This window comes from Hydra viridissima, unplaced genomic scaffold (genome assembly GCF_058129835.1).
Source record: "Hydra viridissima isolate aposymbiotic clone 2 unplaced genomic scaffold, HvirCarnegie_v1 scaffold_64, whole genome shotgun sequence".
Taxonomy (NCBI): domain Eukaryota; kingdom Metazoa; phylum Cnidaria; class Hydrozoa; order Anthoathecata; family Hydridae; genus Hydra; species Hydra viridissima.
In genome coordinates, this window is record NW_028324344.1 from 56,309 (window position 1) to 66,125 (window position 9,817).

A 9,817-nucleotide genomic window follows, 5' to 3' on the forward strand; every position below is an offset into this window, starting at 1 on the left:
CTTTTTGTGTTCTGTGATGTCAAGCTACATAAGCTAATGTTAAAAGAGGAAAGCTACGCTAACCTTTCTTTGAAAAACTATTCGAAATCTATTTTTGAGATAATCTAGATTTAAAAGAGGAACACTACGCTAATTTTGCTTTGAAAAAACTCTCGAAAACTACCTTATTCGATAGAGATAGCACACAAGTTTAAAAAAGTGTATCTAGTCATCCACTTCTTCTACAGCAAAGTAGCGAGGCTTTCTATGCACTTTTACTCTCTAACATTATGCATTTTACTCTCGATTTTTGCGCAAAGGGTTTTATTTAATTCAATTTAAACATGCCTAGTAGATATTTTATGTTGTTGGTTTTTTATGCAGCCCAACTTTAGCTACATCTATTTGTCTTATTTTTTATTTTATGTTTTTGTGTTCTGTGATGTCAAGCTACATAAGCTAATGTTAAAAGAGGAAAGCTACGCTAACTTTTCTTTGAAAAACTATTCAAAATCTACCTTTGAGATAATCTAGATTTAAAAGAGGAACACTACGCTAATTTTGCTTTGAAAAAACATTCGAAAACTACCTTATATTTTATCTTGCCTTTGTTAGTTTTGTGTTTTATTATGTCAAGCTTCATAATCTAATCTTAAAAGAGGAAAACTGCGCTAACTTTCCATTGAAAAAGTACTCAAAAAGGACCTAAATCGATATAGATAGCTCACGATTTTAAAAAGTTGCATATAGTCATCTTCTTCAGCAAAGTATCGAGGCTTTTTATGGATTTTTACTGTCTAACTTTCCCATATTTGCGCAAAGGAATTTATTTAGTTCAACTTAAACATGCCTAGTAGATAATTATGTTGTTTGTTTATTATGCAGTGTAAACTTTGTTTCATCTATATTTTACGTTTATCTTATATTTTATTTTGTCTTTTTGAGCTTTGTGTTTTGTGATGTCAAGCTACATAATCTAAACATAAAAGAGGAAAACTACGCTAACCTTTCTTTGAAAAACTATTCAAAATCTACCTTTAACAAAGTAGCGAGGCTTTTTATGCACTTTTACTCTCTAACATACCTATATTTGCGCAGAGGATTTTATATAACTCAATGTAAACATACATAGAAAAATATTGTTACCCGTTTATTTCATGCAGCCTAACTTTAGCTTCATCTACATTTTATTTTACGTTTATCTTATATTTTATTTTGTCTTTTTGAGTTTTGTGTTTTGTGATGTCAAGCTACATAAGCTAATGTTAAAAGAGGAAAGCTACGCTAACCTTTCTTTGAAAAACTGTTCAAAAACTACCTTAGACATAATCTAGATTTAAAAGAGGAAGACTACGCTATTTTTGCTTTGAAAAAACTATCGAAAACTACCTTAATCGATAGAGATAGCACACGATTTTAAAATGTTGTATCTAGTCATCCACTTCTTTTACACCAAAGTAGCGAGGCTTTCTATGCACTTTTACTCTCTAACATAGCTATTTTTGCGCAAACGATTTTATTTATTTCAATTTAAACATGCCTAGTAGATTATTATGTTGTTGGTTTTTTATGCAGCCTAACTTTAGTTTCATCTATATTTTATTTTGCGTTTATCTTATATTTTATCTTGTCTTTTTGAGTTTTATATTTTGTGATGTCAAGCTACATAAGCTAAACTTTAAAGAGGAAATCTACGCTAACCTGTCTTTGAAAAACTATTCAAAAACTACCTTTAACAAAGTAGCGAGGCTTTTTATGCCTTTTTACTCTCTAGCATACCTATATTTGCGCAGAGGGTTTTATTTAATTCAACTTAAACATACCTGTTAGATTATTATGTTGTTGGTTTTTTATACAGTCTAACTTAAGCTACATCTATTTTTTATTTTACGTTTGTCTTATATTTTATTTTATCTTTTTGTGTTCTGTGATGTCAAGCTACATAAGCTAATGTTAAAAGAGGAAAGCTACGCTAACCTTTCTTTGAAAAACTATTCGAAATCTATTTTTGAGATAATCTAGATTTAAAAGAGGAACACTACGCTAATTTTGCTTTGAAAAAACTCTCGAAAACTACCTTATTCGATAGAGATAGCACACAAGTTTAAAAAAGTGTATCTAGTCATCCACTTCTTCTACAGCAAAGTAGCGAGGCTTTCTATGCACTTTTACTCTCTAACATTATGCATTTTACTCTCGATTTTTGCGCAAAGGGTTTTATTTAATTCAATTTAAACATGCCTAGTAGATATTTTATGTTGTTGGTTTTTTATGCAGCCCAACTTTAGCTACATCTATTTGTCTTATTTTTTATTTTATGTTTTTGTGTTCTGTGATGTCAAGCTACATAAGCTAATGTTAAAAGAGGAAAGCTACGCTAACTTTTCTTTGAAAAACTATTCTAAATCTACCTTTGAGATAATCTAGATTTAAAAGAGGAACACTACGCTAATTTTGCTTTGAAAAAACATTCGAAAACTACCTTATATTTTATCTTGCCTTTGTTAGTTTTGTGTTTTATTATGTCAAGCTTCATAATCTAATCTTAAAAGAGGAAAACTGCGCTAACTTTCCATTGAAAAAGTACTCAAAAAGGACCTAAATCGATATAGATAGCTCACGATTTTAAAAAGTTGCATATAGTCATCTTCTTCAGCAAAGTATCGAGGCTTTTTATGGATTTTTACTGTCTAACTTTCCCATATTTGCGCAAAGGAATTTATTTAGTTCAACTTAAACATGCCTAGTAGATAATTATGTTGTTTGTTTATTATGCAGTGTAAACTTTGTTTCATCTATATTTTACGTTTATCTTATATTTTATTTTGTCTTTTTGAGCTTTGTGTTTTGTGATGTCAAGCTACATAATCTAAACATAAAAGAGGAAAACTACGCTAACCTTTCTTTGAAAAACTATTCAAAATCTACCTTTAACAAAGTAGCGAGGCTTTTTATGCACTTTTACTCTCTAACATACCTATATTTGCGCAGAGGATTTTATATAACTCAATGTAAACATACATAGAAAAATATTGTTACCCGTTTATTTCATGCAGCCTAACTTTAGCTTCATCTACATTTTATTTTACGTTTATCTTATATTTTATTTTGTCTTTTTGAGTTTTGTGTTTTGTGATGTCAAGCTACATAAGCTAATGTTAAAAGAGGAAAGCTACGCTAACCTTTCTTTGAAAAACTGTTCAAAAACTACCTTAGACATAATCTAGATTTAAAAGAGGAAGACTACGCTATTTTTGCTTTGAAAAAACTATCGAAAACTACCTTAATCGATAGAGATAGCACACGATTTTAAAATGTTGTATCTAGTCATCCACTTCTTTTACACCAAAGTAGCGAGGCTTTCTATGCACTTTTACTCTCTAACATAGCTATTTTTGCGCAAACGATTTTATTTATTTCAATTTAAACATGCCTAGTAGATTATTATGTTGTTGGTTTTTTATGCAGCCTAACTTTAGTTTCATCTATATTTTATTTTGCGTTTATCTTATATTTTATCTTGTCTTTTTGAGTTTTATATTTTGTGATGTCAAGCTACATAAGCTAAACTTTAAAGAGGAAATCTACGCTAACCTGTCTTTGAAAAACTATTCAAAAACTACCTTTAACAAAGTAGCGAGGCTTTTTATGCCTTTTTACTCTCTAGCATACCTATATTTGCGCAGAGGGTTTTATTTAATTCAACTTAAACATACCTGTTAGATTATTATGTTGTTGGTTTTTTATACAGTCTAACTTAAGCTACATCTATTTTTTATTTTACGTTTGTCTTATATTTTATTTTATCTTTTTGTGTTCTGTGATGTCAAGCTACATAAGCTAATGTTAAAAGAGGAAAGCTACGCTAACCTTTCTTTGAAAAACTATTCGAAATCTATTTTTGAGATAATCTAGATTTAAAAGAGGAACACTACGCTAATTTTGCTTTGAAAAAACTCTCGAAAACTACCTTATTCGATAGAGATAGCACACAAGTTTAAAAAAGTGTATCTAGTCATCCACTTCTTCTACAGCAAAGTAGCGAGGCTTTCTATGCACTTTTACTCTCTAACATTATGCATTTTACTCTCGATTTTTGCGCAAAGGGTTTTATTTAATTCAATTTAAACATGCCTAGTAGATATTTTATGTTGTTGGTTTTTTATGCAGCCCAACTTTAGCTACATCTATTTGTCTTATTTTTTATTTTATGTTTTTGTGTTCTGTGATGTCAAGCTACATAAGCTAATGTTAAAAGAGGAAAGCTACGCTAACTTTTCTTTGAAAAACTATTCAAAATCTACCTTTGAGATAATCTAGATTTAAAAGAGGAACACTACGCTAATTTTGCTTTGAAAAAACATTCGAAAACTACCTTATATTTTATCTTGCCTTTGTTAGTTTTGTGTTTTATTATGTCAAGCTTCATAATCTAATCTTAAAAGAGGAAAACTGCGCTAACTTTCCATTGAAAAAGTACTCAAAAAGGACCAAAATCGATATAGATAGCTCACGATTTTAAAAAGTTGCATATAGTCATCTTCTTCAGCAAAGTATCGAGGCTTTTTATGGATTTTTACTGTCTAACTTTCCCATATTTGCGCAAAGGAATTTATTTAGTTCAACTTAAACATGCCTAGTAGATAATTATGTTGTTTGTTTATTATGCAGTGTAAACTTTGTTTCATCTATATTTTACGTTTATCTTATATTTTATTTTGTCTTTTTGAGCTTTGTGTTTTGTGATGTCAAGCTACATAATCTAAACATAAAAGAGGAAAACTACGCTAACCTTTCTTTGAAAAACTATTCAAAATCTACCTTTAACAAAGTAGCGAGGCTTTTTATGCACTTTTACTCTCTAACATACCTATATTTGCGCAGAGGATTTTATATAACTCAATGTAAACATACATAGAAAAATATTGTTACCCGTTTATTTCATGCAGCCTAACTTTAGCTTCATCTACATTTTATTTTACGTTTATCTTATATTTTATTTTGTCTTTTTGAGTTTTGTGTTTTGTGATGTCAAGCTACATAAGCTAATGTTAAAAGAGGAAAGCTACGCTAACCTTTCTTTGAAAAACTGTTCAAAAACTACCTTAGACATAATCTAGATTTAAAAGAGGAAGACTACGCTATTTTTGCTTTGAAAAAACTTTCGAAAACCACCTTAATCGATAGAGATAGCACACAATTTTAAAAAGTTGCATATAGTCATCCACTTCTTCTGCAGCAAAGTAGCGATGCTTTTTATGCACTTTTTCTCACTAGTTTGCTTATATTTACGCAAAGGAATTCATTTAATTCAATCCAAGCATATATGGAAGATTATTATGCTATGATTTTTTTTTTCTTTTATGCAGCCTAACAATTATTTCACCTATATTTTATTTTACGATTAACTTTTATCTTACTTTTCTTTTTTGAGTTTTGTGTTTTGTGATATCAAGCTACATAAACTAAACTTTAAAGAGGAAAACTACGCTAACCTTTCTTTGAAAAACTATTCAAAAACTACCTTTAACAAAGTAGCGAGGCTTTTTCTCTCTAACATACCTATATTTGCGCATAGGATTTTATTTAATTTAATGTAAACATACCTAGTAGATTATTATGTTGTTGGTTTTTTATGCAGTCTAACTTTAGCTTCATCTGTATTTTATTTTACGTTTATCTTATATTTTATTTTGTCTTTTTGAGCTTTGTGTTTTGTGATGTCAAACTACATAAGCTAAACTTAAAAGAGGAAAGCTACGCTAACCTTTCTTTGAAAAACTATTCAAAATCTACCTTTGAGATAATCTAAATTTAAAAGAGGAACACTGCGCTATTTTTGCTTTGAAAAAACTTTCGAAAACTACCTTATTCGATAGAGACAGCACACAAATTTAAAAGTTTGTATCTAGTCATCCACTTCTTCTACAGCAATGTAGCGAGGCTTTTTATGCACTTTTACTCTCTAACATACCTATATTTGCGCAAAGGATTTTATTTAACTCAATGTAAATATACATAGAAGAGTATTGCTACCCGTTTATTTTATGCAGCCTAACTTTAGTTTCATCTATATTTTATATTGCGTTTACCTTATATTTTGTCTTGCCTTTGTTAGTTTTGTGTTTTGTTATGTCAAGCTTCATAATCCAATCTTAAAAGAGGAAAACTGCGCTAACTTCTCATTGAAAAAGTACTCAAAAAGGACCTAAATCGATATAGATAGCTCACGATTTTAAAAAGTTGCATATAGTCATCTTCTTCTTCAGCAAAGTATCGAGGCTTTTTATGGATTTTTACTCTCTTATTTACCCAAATTTGCGCAAAGGACTTTACTTAATTCAACTTAAACATGTCTAGTAGATTATGAAGTTGTTTGTTTTTTATGCAGCCTAACTTTAGTTTCATTTATATTTTATTTTACGTTTATCTGATATTTTATCTTGTCTTTTTGTGTGTTGTTTTGTCAAGCTACATAAGCTAAACTTAAAAGTGGAAAACTACGCTAACCTTTCTTTGAAAATCTATTCCAAAAATTCCTTAGACATAAGGTAGATTTAAAAGAGGAAGACTGCGCTATTTTTGCTTTAAAAAAACTTTCGAAAAATACCTTAATCCATCGAGGTAGTACACGAATTTACAAAGTTGTATCTAGTCATCCACTTCTTCTATAGCAAAGTAGCGAGGCTTTTTATGCACTTTTGAGTTCTAATTTATCTCTGTTTACGCAAATGGTTTTTGTTTATTTCTGTGTAATGATATACAAAAGAGTATTTTGTTAAAGATTATGCTGCAGGAGCTGCGTAAAAAAAACTCTGGTGACCTTTCCTTAAGAAAAAAGCATCTGAGAGGCATGTGCGCTTTAGAAAATTCAAATCGCGATTCACCAAATTAAAAGACGAAAAGAACGAACTTTAAAAGCTCTTACTAGACGTTTGTGTTTATGATAGGCAATGCAGTTTTAGATTTTATGCAGCCTAACATTTGTTTCATCTATATCTTATTATACGTTTATCTTATACTTTATCTTGCCTTTTTGAGTTTAGTATTTTGTGATGTCATGCTAAATAAGCTAAACTTTGCTAATTTTTATTTGAAAAAATATTCAAAAACTACCTGAATTATAAGCTAGATCTAAAAGAGGAAAACTGCGCTAACTTTTCTTTGAAAAAATATTTAAAAACTACCTTAAACATAAGCTAGATCTAAAAGAGGAAAACTACGCTAACTTTTCTTTGAAAAAATATTCTAAAACTACCTTAAACATAAGCTAGATCTGAAAGAGAAAAACTACGCTAACTTTTCTTTGAAAAATTATTCAAAAACTACCTTAAAACATGATTAAGATTTAAAAGATGAAAACTACGCTAACTTTTCTTTGAAAAAATATTTAAAAACTACCTTAAACATAAGCTAGATCTAAAAGAGGAAAACTACGCTAACTTTTCTTTGAAAAAATATTCTAAAACTACCTTAAACATAAGCTAGATCTGAAAGAGAAAAACTGCGCTAACTTTTCTTTGAAAAAGTATTCTAAAACTACCTTAAACATAAGCTAGATCTGAAAGAGAAAAACTACGCTAACTTTTTTTTGAAAAATTATTCAAAAACTACCTTAAAACATGATTAAGATTTAAAAGATGAAAACTACGCTAACTTTTCTTTGAAAAAATATTTAAAAACTACCTTAAACATAAGCTAGAGCTGAAAGGGGAAAACTACGCTAACTTTTCTTTGAAAAAATATTCAAAAACTACCTTTAAACATGATTTAAATTTAAAAAAGGAAAACTACGCTAACATTTCTTTGAAAAAATATTTAAAAACTACCTTAAACATAAGCTAGATCTGAAAGGGGAAAACTACGCTAACTTTTCTTTGAAAAAATATTCAAAAACTACCTTTAAACATGATTTAAATTTAAAAAAGGAAAACTACGCTAACTTTTCTTTGAAAAAATATTTAAAAACTACCTTAAACATAAGCTAGATCTAAAAGAGGAAAACTGCGCTAACTTTTCTTTGAAAAAATATTTAAAAACTACCTTAAACATAAGCTAGATCTAAAAGAGGAAAACTACGCTAACTTTTCTTTGAAAAAATATTCTAAAACTACCTTAAACATAAGCTAGATCTGAAAGAGAAAAACTACGCTAACTTTTCTTTGAAAAATTATTCAAAAACTACCTTAAAACATGATTAAGATTTAAAAGATGAAAACTACGCTAACTTTTCTTTGAAAAAATATTTAAAAACTACCTTAAACATAAGCTAGATCTAAAAGAGGAAAACTACGCTAACTTTTCTTTGAAAAAATATTCTAAAACTACCTTAAACATAAGCTAGATCTGAAAGAGAAAAACTGCGCTAACTTTTCTTTGAAAAAATATTCTAAAACTACCTTAAACATAAGCTAGATCTGAAAGAGAAAAACTACGCTAACTTTTCTTTGAAAAATTATTCAAAAACTACCTTAAAACATGATTAAGATTTAAAAGATGAAAACTACGCTAACATTTCTTTGAAAAAATATTTAAAAACTACCTTAAACATAAGCTAGATCTGAAAGGGGAAAACTACGCTAACTTTTCTTTGAAAAAATATTCAAAAACTACCTTTAAACATGATTTAAATTTAAAAAAGGAAAACTACGCTAACTTTTCTTTGAAAAAATATTTAAAAACTACCTTAAACATAAGCTAGATCTAAAAGAGGAAAACTACGCTAACTTTTCTTTGAAAAAATATTCTAAAACTACCTTAAACATAAGCTAGATCTGAAAGAGAAAAACTACGCTAACTTTTCTTTGAAAAAATATTCTAAAACTACCTTAAACATAAGCTAGATCTGAAAGAGAAAAACTACGCTAACTTTTCTTTGAAAAATTATTCAAAAACTACCTTAAAACATGATTAAGATTTAAAAGATGAAAACTACGCTAACTTTTCTTTGAAAAAATATTTAAAAACTACCTTAAACATAAGCTAGATCTAAAAGAGGAAAACTACGCTAACTTTTCTTTGAAAAAATATTCTAAAACTACCTTAAACATAAGCTAGATCTGAAAGAGAAAAACTGCGCTAACTTTTCTTTGAAAAAATATTCTAAAACTACCTTAAACATAAGCTAGATCTGAAAGAGAAAAACTACGCTAACTTTTCTTTGAAAAATTATTCAAAAACTACCTTAAAACATGATTAAGATTTAAAAGATGAAAACTACGCTAACTTTTCTTTGAAAAAATATTTAAAAACTACCTTAAACATAAGCTAGATCTAAAAGAGGAAAACTACGCTAACTTTTCTTTGAAAAAATATTCTAAAACTACCTTAAACATAAGCTAGATCTGAAAGAGAAAAACTGCGCTAACTTTTCTTTGAAAAAGTATTCTAAAACTACCTTAAACATAAGCTAGATCTGAAAGAGAAAAACTGCGCTAACTTTTCTTTGAAAAAATATTCTAAAACTACCTTAAACATAAGCTAGATCTGAAAGAGAAAAACTGCGCTAACTTTTCTTTGAAAAAATATTCTAAAACTACCTTAAACATAAGCTAGAGCTGAAAGGGGAAAACTACGCTAACTTTTCTTTGAAAAAATATTCAAAAACTACCTTTAAACATGATTTAAATTTAAAAAAGGAAAACTACGCTAACATTTCTTTGAAAAAATATTTAAAAACTACCTTAAACATAAGCTAGATCTGAAAGGGGAAAACTACGCTAACTTTTCTTTGAAAAAATATTCAAAAACTACCTTTAAACATGATTTAAATTTAAAAAAGGAAAACTACGCTAACTTTTCTTTGAAAAAATATTTAAAAACTACCTTAAACATAAGC